At 39.8% G+C, this 14653-nt stretch overlaps 1 pseudogene; it reads left to right on the forward strand.

Annotated features, from left to right (window-relative positions):
- The first annotated feature begins 4491 nt into the window (after positions 1–4491).
- Positions 4492–12554, forward strand: LOC131353848 (cilia- and flagella-associated protein 57-like; annotated as a pseudogene).
- Positions 12555–14653: the final 2099 nt, after the last annotated feature.

The following is a 14653-nucleotide window of genomic DNA, read 5'->3' on the forward strand; positions in this document are numbered from 1 at the left end:
ATTTGGAAAATATGACTGATAATGCCAAAGATTTTTTCTTATTTAAAGTAGTGGTCATTAATTATCACATAGTTGTCTGAACCCTTTTAAAACCTAATGATAACTGAAATCACTCAAACAACCCTGATCAAATGTTATAAAGTTATAAATGTTATAAAGACACAACCTCGAGACAAATATGGGCTTCTCTGGGGAAAAAGTGGTGGTGTTGTTTCAAGGAGCAGAATAAGGAGACACCTGAACACAAATGACCAGCATGGTCGAGTTGCCAGGGAAGGCCATTACTGCACCCATGCCACAAAAAGGCGTGCTTTCAGTACGCCAGTCAGCACCTAGACAAGCCTCTGAAGCAGTCATTTGGAGTGATGAAACCAAAACTGTACTTTATAATCACAACTATAAACACTATGTTTGGAGAGGAGTCAACAAGGCCTATGGTGAAAAGTACACCATCCCCACTGTAAAGCATGCTGGTGGATCTCTTCAGTTATGGGTCTGTGTGAGCTCCAGGGGCAAAGGGAAGTTAGACAAAATTGATGGCATGATGAATGCAGCATGTTATCGGAAAATACTGGCAGACAATTTGCATTCTACAGCAGAAAAGCTGCACATGGGATGCACTCGGATGTTCCAACATGACAATGATCCAACGCACAAGGCCAAGTTGACCCTCAAATAGCTACAGCAAAAAAAAGGTGAAGATTCTTGAGTGGCCATTTTCTCCTGACCTCAATATCATTGAGCCACTTTGGGGAGATCTTAAACATGTAGTTTGTGCAAGGCAACCAAAAAATTTACAGGAACTGGAAGCATTTTGACAAGAAGAAAGGGCAGCTATACCACCTGAGAGGATTAAGGACAAGACAATTTTGATGTAGGGGACAAAACTGAAAATCTGACAACACTGGACGTTCACATTATTATTAATATTATTACTACATTTTAATGTAATTAAATGCAATAACACATAGCTTCATACTGTTCAGGATCTGTATTCTTCATGAATGTATCTTTCATGCTTTGTGATGCTGGTCTGTAATTGTCATTTAATATGTGATGTTTTAAAAGTCAAAGCAAAACAAGATATTGTGATGTTTCAACAAGCAGAGTGTATTTTTGACTTTTACAAATCAAAATTGGGTCAAAATCACCATAAATTGCCTTTAGGATGGTTTTGCTAACTTGTTAAAAACAAAATTAATAATAGATGAGGATGACAGGGTGGCCAACATCATGACAGGGTTTACAAAGTTTTTAAAAGGTGGACTAGAAAATAATAGGGACATCAAATCAAAACCAGAACAAACAGAAAGCCTTAAACAATATAAAGAATTATTTTAGGAATTAATTATATAATCAAGAAAGTTACTAAGGTATGTACTGTATTTGTATATGTAAAGCTTCACTGAAGAAAGATAAAGTGGGGTTTGGGACGTCACAGGGTTCATCATTCGGTTTCTTGAAAGGGCAGTTACCCCATAATAACAGGGTGGACAGTAATGTTAAGTTGTCTTTATTTGTCACATATACATTACTGCACAGTGAAATTCTTTCTTCACAAATCCTATCCTTGGAGGGTTTCATCACCTGACAGCCCCGTATGCTAAGGCAATGCAGTCTGAGCCGAAACAGAAAAGATGAGTTCACCTTTCGAGTCTCCGGGTTCAAGTCATTCATTCATCACCTGACAGCCCGTATGCTAAGGCAATGCAGTCTGAGCCGGACACAGAAAAGATTAGTTTACATAACAAGTCTTTGGATTCACGTTGTTACGTTCTTGTAATGTATTTACTTCCCGTCTCAGTATCTTATGACAAATACAATATTACATTATTATTTATTACAGCTTTATAAGGTATTAAATTATAAAACTATAAGATATCCTTAGAAGTAAATGAAATATTTGTGCAATAAAACATTTTCTGAAAAATAATAATTGTCAGTCTCCTTTGTGTGCTTAATATTTCTTGAGGATTATAATGTGGTGTGTGAGGGTTTTTAAAAAATAAAAAATCCACATTTTACTTAAAAATGCTAATTTGCCTGTTCTGTCTTTATCTGTAAAACTTCAGCCCACTGTGACCAAATAAGCTAAACCTGCAAACACAAAGTACCTAATATTGTTTATTTTGCCTGGTGTGCATTTGCTGGTATAATACTGATAACTCATAAACTCATAAATGACACAGGGGGCATAACAGAAAAGCAAATAACACATAATAATGTGAATAATTAATATTAGTTTCATACATTAAGGTTATGTTTAGGTCAGATTCTATATTGATAAATAACTGCATATGGATTAAAAAAACAACACTCGAAGATTTATGCATGAGGTGTTTATACATTTCTATTTTCTACACTGCAGGGTTAGCTGATGTTTATTCAGATAAACCAACACGAAAGAATAAATAAACAAACAGTAAGTTAATAGGCAAAATAAAATAAAAAGTAAGTAGATGAAAGAAAGAAAGAAAGAAGAAAGAAAGAAAGAAAGAAAGAAAGAAAGAAAGAAAAAGAAAGAAAGAAGATTTTCCCTAATGAAGTTTAAAGCTTATTAACCAACTCTTTATTAAAACATTTTAGTGTTATGGAAAAGAAGCATAATGACAGATATTCACACATTTATAGTCTGTAAGGAAATAAAAAAAAAAAAAAAAAAAAAAGCTATAATGCATCACGTAACAGTAAGAGTAAAAAACTGTAAGGATGTTTGAGAATGAACTCAATTTTCTGTATCCAATAAAGCGGTCATGCCACAGTACAAACCAGAAGACTCAGAAAAAATGAACTAATCTTTCTTCTGTTTACTGAGCTTATGCGATGTTGCGCACGCGCAGTCTAACACAAAATGAACGGAGTCCCACTCCCCGAGACGACTCCGATGTTCTCGAAGTCAATGGGAAAGATTCGTTCAAAATGAACAGATCGTTCGAAATTGTTTCAACGACTGTTACATCACTAGTTTGGAATCAAGGTTACAGCTTCTAGCTTGGTTGGAATGAAACCTGCCCCCACACCCGGCCCTTTCTGGATAACATTGGACACCCCTGATTTAGAGTACAAAGTCACAGGGGTAGGGTAAAGTCAATCACTGGAGAGCCGCTGTCCTGTAGATTTTAGCTTCCAACCCTAAGGCGAAAAGAAAGAAAAAAACAAAACAAAAACATATACCTGTCTATAGCCTTGAAGTATTCCTGAAGACCTTGATTAGCTTGTTCAGATGTGCTTGATTAAGGTTGGAGCTAAACTCTGTGGGACAGTGGCCTTCCAGGACCGACATTACCTATCTTGGTATAGCTCAATTTATACACAAATTATTTCTGTGCTGAATTAACATGCATGCAATGCAAAAAAAAAAAAAAAAAAAATTAATGCTATACATGGTATTAGAATTTTTAATAATGTTCTTTTCAATTTTACATCACTGATTTGACAACAATTACTGTATCAGTGAGTAAAGTGTGTATACATTTATATACTTTTTTTCTTTAAAAAGTGATAAATAGCATGGATCATGAGATGATGGGGTAAAGGGGCTTTGCATAGGGCCCAAAATTGGGCTAATGCTAGTAAAGTATCAGTTGTCCAACTGATATCAATACAACCCTGAATTATTCTAATCAACAGAAGCCATTGTTAGTCACATTGTTTCTGCACAAAATCACTGGAAATGTGGACAATAAACATGTTTGTTTAAGGAAAGTGGAGAAAATAGAGTCAACTTGAACTCACATGCATCACAGTATTGTGCGGTGTGCCCTTTAGAGACTGATCACTTTCGTAACATACAGTACACTAAAGTGGCGATTAGGTAGGAGAATTTTGTAATGGTGTAATCACGAGCCCACGATGGATGATAAGTTTGCTGTCTTTGCGCTTTTGTTATAATTTTGTCCTTTATTTTTATTATTTGTAGCATAAGAAAAAGAGTTGAACCCTCATGTATGAGAGGCGAGTTTGCCTGTGCACCTGCCATTAAGCGATGTGGATTACAGACTCTTCGCCTTGAGCTTTCATTTTCCTGGAAGTACTTGAGTTATCTGGGTCAGGCGTTACACAGTGTTATTTAATCTTCTTTATAAATGACAAAATCACTTTTTTTTTACTTAATTGTTTGGATGAAATCAATTCGACACTCCCCGTCTACTCTAAACAATGTTTTGGTTCGAACCCGACTCTTTCGGCTCCCATGCCAAATTGGTCACATTTGACAAGTGAAAATTATAATTGAATGGCAGAGCGGCATCACGTTACTTCATCTGTTTCAGTGATAGAGGCTGTGACAAAAGTTGTGCAAAAATGAGCACGTAGTGTGAGGCATTTTATTTGAACAAAATTCATCGTAAGTTAAAATAAAAAGCTTAAAGAAATGGCGGCTGCTGATGGCGTAACCTCTTTATTAAGTAAAAAGAACTGAGCATATCCATAGCAACTCTGAACCGAAGAGTCTCATTGATGATCAAGGCGCCAAACAAGCGAGCTACCAAGATGGCTTCTTGCGATATTGAGGTAAGTTTTTCCAAACCAGACATCTTTTACATCGGCGTTAATAATTAACTGATAATTAACGTGACCGCTTGCTAAGTCACAAGCGCTAAGTTAGCAATACAGACCGCTATAAAACTACGCCGTTTTTTCCGGCGGGCTAAATATTTAGTGTAATCAAACCTAGCCGGATTGTCTCATCTGATTAATCTCTTATGTCTGAGAAAACTGAATTGCTTTGTGTATTTTTTAAACCGTGTTTATGTGAAGTTATGTGCTTTTCTGTATCGCCGTAGCGCGCTCTGTCCCCCTGCTGTGTTTAGGCGGATTTCCTTACAGGACATTTAGGGGTTTTTTTCATTACACAAGGAGTAATAAGTTTGTTTTCTGGGGTTTTTATTTTAAATCTGTAAGGCTTTGTGTCATCTTTGTGAAATCAGTGTATGAAAATGAACCCTTAGGAGCACAAATGAATCGTATTGTATGGAATCGGCTCATCGTTTGATTCCTCGATTCCCAACATTTCTGAATAAAGAATCGTCAACTACTTTTAGTTATAACCTTTTCATAAGCTATACACTGTGTTTCATAAGCTATTCACTGTTTACCTTCACAATGCCATGTGGAACCAGTGCAGTATCATTTCAACTAATGAATGCCATGTTTTCTCATTTCAGAGCAATTTCACAAAAAATAAAATGACTTCTAAAAAAACTTACAAGGCATTAAGCCTTGCCACGTTTTAGAGTGTGAGCAAAGGCGTAAGAAACAACCTGCTGTTTCAGGATGAGGAAACTCTGATTTTCCAGGTGGAAACCATTGTGTCAGTTACAACATCCCTCAGCAACACCAAGAGTTTCTTTACAGTAAGTCTGCTGAGAGCTTCACTTCCTGTTGTACCTTTTTAAAAACAACCTAAGCACTGACAGAAAAACTGGTACCACAAAGAGACATACCTCTTCCTAAAGTACAGTGTAAATTTACCCTCAAACATACAGTTATGTACGTTTGGGGTCTAACTGTTGCATAGACTTTGTACAAAATCAAAGAAATGCATTTCAGTTAGGGAACAAATTACCATTTTACTGTAATGACTCTGTTAGGTCTTAAATCATCCTTATTTGTAGTTGAAGTAGTCTTTGAATCTGTTTTTAATTAAAATCATTTCAGTCCTCCTAATCAAATGTTACTCCCACAGGTGCAGCGAAAAGCAAGAGCTTGCGGGCCCTGGCTTTAGCCTGATCGGCGCTACCTGGCCGTGTCGGAGTGTGGTAAATGGGCCTCCATTACCATCCTTGAAGCCTGAAGGACAGAAAACACTCCAAGAAAAAGTTCTGAAGGGCAGCGACTATGGCGTGCAGGAGTTTGTCTGCATGGCATTTTACGGCTGACTTCGGAGTACCTGCTAGGCCAGGCTGGGGACCTCATGGACCCTCTACTGCTGGCAGTGGAAGAAAAAAGGAGCTCATCTCAGCGTCTGTGCAGATCAAGACACCAGGCGATATCATTCAGGTAGAAATTTTGAAGGTCTTGCAGTTGTGAGTGAAGACAAGTGAACTTTGTAATACCAAAGATGCTTTTCCATTAAAAACATGGATACAACTGGCAGAAAATAAAAATGAGGCGTTTCATTGATCCAATTGCTGGTGCATACAGGAAAGGAAAAGGCTTAGATCATGGTCATGAATCTGCTATATCATCTGGTCAAACCTCAACACTGAGTGTTCTCTTTTCTCAATCCCAGGTCAGCTTTAGCCCCCAGGATATGAAACAGGTTTGCGTCACCGGAAAGGGAGTTTTCAGGATCTATGAATTCAGGAGGCGCCCTGAAAATGGCGGACTCATATAAGGTGGAGAAGATGAACATCCTGTGCCACACGTGGATGTCTAGCGACTCCATTATTGCAGGAACTGAGGCAGGGCAACTGCTAATTTTGAAATCAAGCGCCTGCAAAGGATGGGGAAAGCATGTGAGAGGTAACAGCACAGAGGGAGAGAGAGATGCAAGATCCTCTCAACACCTTTTCCTTGTTCTGAAGATCTGTTTTTATCTTTGTAGCGCTTGTATCATCCTACAGCTTATAATAAAATACGGTATCATTTTTATTGTATTTTTACCAAATCATGATGATCTACATTCTCTCCCTTGACAGACAAGCGGATTCATCTTCATCTCCGACAGCTATACCACAGACAGCTATCACTGCCATCTTGCCCTACTCTGGCGGCTTCATCTGTTCAGATGGGCTGGGAGTGAATTAGCCTGTATGAGAAGATCCCGGATAAAGACAACTACAGGAAGACAGTGACATTAAGAGTGAGTAATTGATATTTAACATTCTGCAGAAGCTTTTATGCTACACAACTCACAGGTGAGGTAAATGTGAAAGTTTATGGGTAAGGGTCTTGCTCAAGATCCCACCAGTGGCTCTCTGGCAATGCTGGGATTTGAAACAGCAGCCATCTTTAGGACTTGCCTAAACCTTAGCCATAATTCATTTTGTGTGATTCAAATGGTTATTTCAACTCAGCTCTAAAACGAGCAGAGAGGGTATAGAGATGAACTTGTATAATCACAATATCTGATATACTAGTAGTGTTAAAGCATGTGGTGTATGCTCTAAAGTACAGTTCTACAGGATGTTATTCTGACACTCTGTACCGTTGTGAGGCTGAGCACCAGTGGGTATAAGCACTAAGAGCTGTTTTCCTCTGTTCTGCAGATTCCTGTGGACCCATGCAGCAACAAGCCACTTCAGGCGATTACGTCGATGTGCATTAGTCCATCAGAGGAGGGGCGGGCCATTAGCACAGACCAAGGCCAGCTCTACCACATGAGCCTCAATTCAGAGGAGCTTATTAAGGTACCACACCAACAACCAGTAATGTCCAGTAATAAGGAAAGCCTTTCCCTAAACAATTTCCTGACTTCTGCTTCTCCATTGCTTCCTTTTTCAGAATAAGAAGACCCAGTTCATGCACCTGTCTCAGTCTTTTCACTCGGGGAGCATCACAGGTCTGTCCGTATGTGCGCATTGAGAAACCCCTCATGGCCACCTGCTCCAATGACCGCACCATACACATCTGGAACTACCATAAAAAGTAGGAGAAAAAATCATGTTTGTTAGTAAAAATGTTTGGTACTCCTCAATACTCAATCAGTACTTGATACTCAATCAATCAGAATACTGATCGTCATCAGATGCGGCTATCAAAATATCCATAGGGCTTATTTACTGTGTGAAAGATTTCTGACTGTATGGACTTTTCTGCAGGTCTCTGGTGCAGTTCAAGCAGTTTGAGGAAGAGCCGCTCAGCGTCTCGATTCACCCGAGCGGCCTTTTAAGTCCTGGTGGGCTTCTCCACAGAAGTCCACCTCATGAAAATTTATTATGACGACCTGCACACTGCCCAGGCGTTCCCCATAAGCAACTGCACCGAGGTGGGTTCTAACTGACCTGACCTTAGTGTTATAATGTTTTTTTATATTTGAAATCTGTGTGTTTTTCCAGAAACTGTGTGTAGAAGTAGTGAGTCAAATAAAGCATGTGTGTGTCTACAGTGTGTGTTCAACCACAATGGTAACAAGTTCGCCGCCATCATTGGAAAAATGATCCACGTTTATGACATCAGAACACAGAAAAAAACTGGACCTGGCGGTCATCATCAGCAAGTCAGTATAAATAGTGTTTCATAAACATTTTGATCACAGATTTAATATTTTTTTTAATCACTGAACCATAATGAAGACTGTTAATAAATATCAGTGACCTCAATTCCCTGTTCTGACCCTTCAGGTGCAGTCTTTGAAGTGGAGCGGCGATGACCGTCGCTTGGTGTCATGTGGGATGGGCGGCACTGTATTTGTGTGGGACGTTCTGACGGCAATGCGGTGATTAGGAGCGAGACAGCGTCTTGCCGCCAGATGTGGCATTCCTCGCCTAACACCGAGGCGTCCTCGCCGTGAGGCCGCAGCCATCTTCAGGAGATCAGTGATGAAGGGCAAGTCCAAAAAACATATCATATGATTGTTTAGATAAAATTACAATCACAGCAGTTCAACTGCAAAACATAGAAACTCTGTGTAAACTCTATATCTAAAATAAAATTTTATTTTAGTTATATAGCTTTACCTTTAACAGTGGACACTATCCCATAGCAGGATTTTTATCACCATGCTCTTATCATGGTTTTCACACTGTGATCCTGAAGCCGTGTTTCTCCCTCTATATGTGTATGGACAGAATAATAAAATTCACTTGATTTGCTTGTGTTTTTGTTTGCATTTAGGTCCTATATGAAATGGCCTCAGATGGTGGGGAATACACGGCTGTCTCCATGACTCGTTCGGGCAGAACAGTCTTCATTGGCACCTCAGCTGGTACTGTCAGGGTCATCGATTACCCTTTTGATAAAGAGAAGACCTGGAAAGAATATCAGGCCCATTCTGGTCCCATCACCAAAATGCGTGTGTGTCTTAGGAATGATGATATGCCATGATAATGAAAACTGAAATAGTTTGATGTGTATACTGTCGATAATGATGATAGAAATTGTAGGAGACACTGACCAAATAAGCATCCTGATACCAGAAAATAACGGCCAAGGAAGAACACTGAGTGATTTATTCAGCTAATGATGGTTATATCTGTTCTTGGTGCTTGAATGAAATTTTCCATCAATTCAATATTTTTTCTTCATTGTTTGTGTAGATGGTCGTCACACCTGGTGATCAGTACCTGCTGACTGCCTCTAAGGACGGCTGCCTTTTAGTCTGGTCGAATTATTGACCAGAGATGGACAGACCATTGAGAAGGACAAAGAATTAGACTACACTGGCGTGGTCTTATGTGAAAAGGAATTCCTGGATAAACAGGTAAATATGACCAAGCCATAAGCTATATGATCCTTCCAAGTGAAGGAATGCTGTTTCACTTAGAGTAGTCCTTACTATAGAAACCACAATATATTAGAACAGGTGCCTTAACAGATACTTATGCGTTGCCTTTGTACCTTATAGTGATACAGTTTAACAGCAGGATTAAACATTTATCTTCCTAAAACTTTGACTTTATGTCCATTCATTCTTTTTCTGTGTTAAACTTTTGTCATCATCAGGATGAGATGATAAATAAGCTCATGTTACATCTTGGCGGCTGCAGGTGGAGCAGGAGATCGCAATGACCATGATGGAAATAGACTTCAGTGAGAAAATGCACACAGTTTTGCTGCCTTTCCAGGAGAAGATCACATCTCTGAAAGAGAAAATCCAGGTCAGACTGATTAAATCGATTTGGCTCTGATTTTATTGTATTGTATTCATTATTGTATATCAGATGAACAATGAGCACAAGGTTATGATCCATGTTAATGAATAATTCAGTAAACACGGTTTATGTATCTCCACGATAGAAACTGGGTGCTGTGAAGGACGCTGAAAAGATCTCTTACATGAAGGAGCTGACCAAGCTGAAGGAGAATTTTGTCAAGGAGATGAGCGACCAAAGTAAATACACCCTCTATATGTCAACATTGTGCCTTTACAGAACGTTTGGGTTTTGAGAGTCACTTGGGAGCTTGGCTGCTTTAGAACAATTTAATATAAAAAATATTATAAAATCTGCTTGCCTCAGTGTTTATGAGCCTGGATTTTTGTTGAATTTTCTAGACTTCACCTTTAGTATCCCATTTAAAATGCATGTCCAATTTTGTTCCCAGAATTCTTTCTCGATGAGGGGCCCCGTGTGGAATTTGAGAGGTCCAAAGAGTTCAAGCAGAAAATGAAACTGATGAAGGAGAGTTTTGAGTACAAGCTGCAGAAAGCTGAGGAGAACCACCGCTGTATCCTGGAGGAGGACACACAGGCCTATGAAGTCAAGGTGCAGGAGGTGAGAGAGCCAAACTGCTCAAACTCTCACTGTTGGGACGATGTGCTCCTGTCTTCCTCATTTGTCCTTGAGCTGCCTCTGGTCCAAACTACAGGCTCATTATTTCTTATCTGTATCTAGTTAGCTTAGCCCTTGACTTATTTTTGTGCTGCATGTGTCAGTGCTGAATTTTTGAGATCCAGCCCCTCTTGTTCCTTTCCCTAGTATTCTTACTTCTTTTCCTGGTATTAACCTTTTAATGCCCAATTTGACACATAATGCACTAGGTAGGGTGCTTACACTAAGCTGAGGTACAGTAACTATTAGTATAATAAACTCCTACTGTTTCCATACCGATATACTAGTTGCGTGCGTGGACCAGCTCGGTTTATAAAGTCCAATATGTGTGGAATTGCGATCCATTTCAGTCCAGCCTTATGATTAGTATGTTTCAAATTTTTACTATAATGTGTTTGTCTTCTCTATACAGCTAGAGGCAGAGTTGGAGCAGAAGATTAAGACCTTTAAGGAGGAACAGCAAAAGGTTTCTGGAAGACGCTTTATATGAGGCCATGGAGCTCAGTAAAGACTATATAGAAGATATCCAGAAGGAGAGGGAGCTTAGGCAGATGATGGAGCAAGAAATACAACTCATGGGGAAAAAGTAAACAATGAACCACAAAGTGGTATTTTTCTTGCCTTGCATAGAAATGTAAAAGATATGTTTTAAAATCTGTTAACACCACCACAGTTAACCATGATGTGATTCAACACACCCACACAGGAAGCATACTGGGCCACTAAAAGCTTGGAAAAAGATCAGCGCACCCAGATCTCTCATATGAAGGAGGAAATAATGAACATGAAGGACCAACTCTTTGAAGCAGGTCATAATTTCAGGTGTCTGACAAAGGAGAAGGAGAGGCAAAGCCAGATCTTCTCTGAAAAGGTGAAGTTCATGCTAACACTCCCAGTGGTGTTTTTTTTTTTTTGGCATTCTTTTTTTGCACTTTACTGCAACATAAACAGAGAATTATGCCACAAAACATACTGTATAGTACATGATTGTGTGTGGTATAAATTTAGAGCAAGATATCTATACAACTCAGTGTGCTGGGGTTTAATACTCCACTGTATAAGCTAGAACTTGCTGATATTCTCTATTCTGGGTAACTTGATAGTACATACAATATGCAGCTATTTGGTCACATCCATAACTGTTAGCATTTCATTGCTAAAGGTCTTTGATATAAAAAAAAAAAAAAAGTTGAATAAATCAGCCATTAATAAATGAAGATAGACTGACTTTGTGCAATAAATAAGAAGAGAGTCTGTTCTGTCCCTGCAGGTGAGCTCCGCTGAAGAGCTCAAGAAAATAATTAGAGACCTGGAGCTGCGCATAGAAGAGATCCAGGCAGAATTGATCAGGGTGGAACTGGAGGGTGAAGTAGCTGATGGTGAGATGCAGGGCAGCAGTCAAATGATTGAAATCAACCAACTTAAGAATAAATTAGAGGAGGATAAAGACATGTTCTCGAAGGTGAGGAGTTTAAAAGTATGACACTGTCAAATTCTATGCAACAAATGACTGACAACAAGAGAACAATGCAACAAACTATTACTACAAGCTAATCAGAGGAGGCTGTCATTTTAGATTGCTGCTGAAATGGCAGCGGACGACAAGAAGTACAAGAAGATCCTTTCTGACCTGAAGCGGAAGGTCAAAGCTAAGGCCAAACACGTAGAGATCCAGAGGCAGAGGGTTTGTTTCACCACAAAATCATTTTTGATTTATAATTCCTTAAGATGCAAGGATTTAACGTGTAGTTGTTGCTTGTATTGCTGGAGATAATAATCATTAGTTTTACCAGTGGTACCATAAGACTGTAATGTCTGTCTTCCCACAGCTCAAGAGTAACAATATCCTGCTGGAAAGGTGGAGGGGTGATGTCCGCAACTGCTTACCATTCATCCAAGAAGACCCAAAGACGCTGAAGGAGAAGTTCGTTGAGCTTCACAGGCGCTATTGCCATGAAGCAGATGTAAGATGCTCATATATATGCACTGACCCACACACACACACAGAATACACAGCCTAGTATGCTTATACCTGACTGAGTGTAATAACTGCAACAGGTTCACTACAATATCAACTGCAAGATCAGCCCAGCAGACGAGGCCCTTAAGAGATCACCACAGACAGATGGACTTCATCAAAAGGACCCAGAAAACTCAGAAGGAAACGCACACTAGAAAGATGCAGGCTGAGAAAAATAGGATCAACAGGACAGAGACAGTAAGGAGGATTTCTTATCAACATTTTTAGCTGATTTAAGTGTAAAGTTCTTCAAAATGATTTGTCAGTGATTTGTCAGTAGAACAAGAGAAAGCTTAGACTTAGTAAAAATGTATAGATGTAGGTACACTTGGACATGTTTTTGCATGTGTGTAGGAGTATGACTTTCTGTCTGAGCGGCTTGATGATGAGAGGATGAAGTACAGGCGTTTAATGAATGCCTGCAGAGAGAAGAATATTCAGTGTGATTTCAGTAAGTAACACTACACTTTTTATCACTGTAGAAAGTAGCTTTGGAGGAAATTCCTGTGGACATTCAGCATGAGTTAGTTATATTAAAAATATATTAATTAATTTTTGAAATTATCTAAAGTGAGGTAAAGCTTTCTGGACATGTCTAAAATATATTCATCTGGTTTGAAGCACCCAAGCCACAGTACAGGCCTGTGATCCAGCCTCAGCCCCCAGCACACCCGAGGGTTCTCCTAGAGAAGAGACGAGGACAAACCTTTGCCCTAGAGAAGAGACAAGGACAAACCTTTGCCCAGAAGATAAAAGGACAAACCTTTGCCCTAGAGAAGAGACAAGGACAAACCTTTGCCCAGAAGATAAAAGGACAAACCTTTGCCCTGGAGAAGATACAAGGACAGCAGATGTTTGTAGCGCAGAAGCCGACAAGCAGCGTCAAATTACCACCCATTCACCCAAGAAAAAGAAACAGATGATCGTCTAGGAGGTGTCTAATGCTTGGATGTCATCTAGTACAGGGGCGTGTACAAGCTGAAGTCTGAAAATAAATAAAAATAAATAAATAATAAATTCAAGAAGCTTTGTCATTTCAACCACATATAGCTGATGCAGTACATAGTGAAATGAAACAACGTTTCTCCAGGACCTGGTGCTACATAAACATACAACAACAAGTTCAGCACAAAACAACACCACAGAGCTAGGACAGAAGATTGTCTTAGCCACGTAAAGTGCACAGTGTGCAGCTAGGTGCAAACAGAGCATAGACAAGACCAGTGCAAAATACAATAAATACAACACAAAAGAACACAGGACACTTGGCGCCGAAAAGAAAGAAAAGAACATGTGTAATGGAATGTAAGTGAAATAAAATAGATAAAGTGAAATGATGTAAAAATAAAAAAAAGTATTGTGCAAAAATACACAGCAGCGGTTGAGGTAGTGCAAATAGAATAAACATAAATATAACTATAGCAGCGGATGACAGGTAGAGGGAGTGCAGTAAGTAATGAACAATATAAATTGTGTGTGCGTGTGTTCACACGGTCAAGAGAGAGTGTGTGTATCTGTGTGTGAGAGAGACAGAGAGTTAATATACAGTTCAGTCCTGAGTGAGAGAGTGTGTGTGTGTGTGTGTGTGTGTGTGTGTGTGTGTGTGTGTGTGTGTGTGTGTGTGTGTGTGTGTGTGTGAGAGAGAGAGAGAGAGAGAGAGAGAGAGAGAGAGTGTGTGTGTGAGAGAGAGTGTAGAACAGTTCAGTCCCGGGTGTTGAGGAGCCTAATGGCTTGAGGAAAGAAACTGTTACACAGTCTGGTTGTGAGGGCCCGAATGCTCCGGTACCTCTTTCCAGATGGCAGGAGGGTGAAGAGTGTGTGTGAGGGGTGTGTGGGGTCAGCCACAATGCTGTTAGCTTTGCGGATGCAGCGTGCGGTGTAAATGTCCGTGATAGAGGGGAGGGAGACTCCGATGATCTTCTCAGCTGTCCTCACTATCCGCTGAAGGGTCTTGCGATCCGAGACGGTGCAGTTCCCAAACCAGGCAGTGATGCAGCTGCTCAGGACGCTCTCGATGGTCCCTCTGTAGAACACAGTCAGGATGGGGGAAGGGAGATGGGCTTTCCTCAGCCTCCTCAGGAAGTAGAGGCGCTGCTGGGCTTTCTTGGTGATGGAGCTGGTGTTGAGTGACCAGGTGAAGTTCTCCACCAGATGGACACCAAGGAATTTGATGCTCTTGATGATCTCCACAGAGGATCCA

The sequence above is a fragment of the Hemibagrus wyckioides genome, linkage group LG06 (assembly GCF_019097595.1).
Source record: "Hemibagrus wyckioides isolate EC202008001 linkage group LG06, SWU_Hwy_1.0, whole genome shotgun sequence".
NCBI classification, from domain to species: Eukaryota; Metazoa; Chordata; class Actinopteri; order Siluriformes; family Bagridae; genus Hemibagrus; species Hemibagrus wyckioides.